Below are 1,350 nucleotides of genomic sequence, written 5' to 3'. Positions count from 1 at the left end.
TAGTTTTCATTATATATAATTTATATATAGAAAATATATTTTTATATTTCAAAAATTTGAATCTAAAATTTTAGTTAAATATTTTTATTATCTTTCAACTCGATAAGTCAAGAATTAAATATTGCGAATCTGAACTCTATTTAAGTGTTTATCGTCAATAAATTACTACATATACAAAATAAGATTCAAACCTCCAATACTTGCTTAAACGAACGAATGAGCTAATCACTCGATCAACTCAAGTTGGTTATTGTTGTACATATTTATTCTATAAAAAGGAATATTTGGAGAAAGGTTATGCAAAGGAACTAAAACCATGCAGATTTGTAATACTAACCAACGGTAATAATTTTTTAAATAATTCTTAAAGATTTGAGATGTATACATATCAGTATATGCAAGTGTTCATACCGTGGTTCAATATTAGAGTCAGAATCAAAATAAAAGTCTAATCTACAAAATTCAAAAGAGTCTAAAAGATCCACATGACCAGATTGTTTGACTTAAGTGAAAGTGTGGTTCCTTGATCACTTATCCGACCTGACTTGGCGATGAGAAAAGGATCCCAACTGCACCAACGTGCGTGTCTAAATTCTTGCCTACTATTTAAAAAATATGGAAACACAACAAACTATAAAACATAAGAGAAATAACTATCCATTTTTATAGGTGGTGGGAGAGTTACAAAGTGATAATTAGGCCATCACTCCATTTATAAAAATACTCTATCATACACATATATTTTTAAATTTTAATTCAAAAAAAAAAAATCTTTTCAAAATTCTTTCTGACTTAAATATCAGAATTTTTTGTAGATATCATCCATTTTCACTCAAAGACTTTGAATAGTTTCACTTTGCTAAAAAAGACATCAAAACTTTCATCAAAAAGAATTTAGACCTTACATTTAAGCCCAACTACACCAATTTTAGATGATTTGCAGAACAACAAGCATGTTTATTTTGTTTTATTTTATTTATCAAAGGCTGATATCATTCATTCATCATAAAATATTACAAGCTGGACTTTGAAGGGAAGTAATAAAATAAGGGTGTGATTCCGAAATAAAATAGGTAAAAAGCTAAATATTATGGATGTGTTTGGGAATAAAAAAAAAAAACTGTTTGATTTGGATCTTATAGTTTCAAAATAATCCTAGTTGGAATGTAGAGAGATAAACTTAAAAGTCAAGAGAGGAGGCAAGTACAACATTCTCCTCATCAGATGTTCGCTTGCCTTCAAATTCAAATGCGTTAAACAAGAATTATTTAGATGCAACAAATTTAGGTAGACATGCATACTAGTATATTAAATAATTGAGTCTAATTAGGAACTAACTATTATAAGCTA

Source organism: Arachis ipaensis, chromosome B01, assembly GCF_000816755.2.
Source record: "Arachis ipaensis cultivar K30076 chromosome B01, Araip1.1, whole genome shotgun sequence".
Classification (NCBI taxonomy): domain Eukaryota; kingdom Viridiplantae; phylum Streptophyta; class Magnoliopsida; order Fabales; family Fabaceae; genus Arachis; species Arachis ipaensis.
This window is presented reverse-complemented; position numbering follows the sequence as displayed.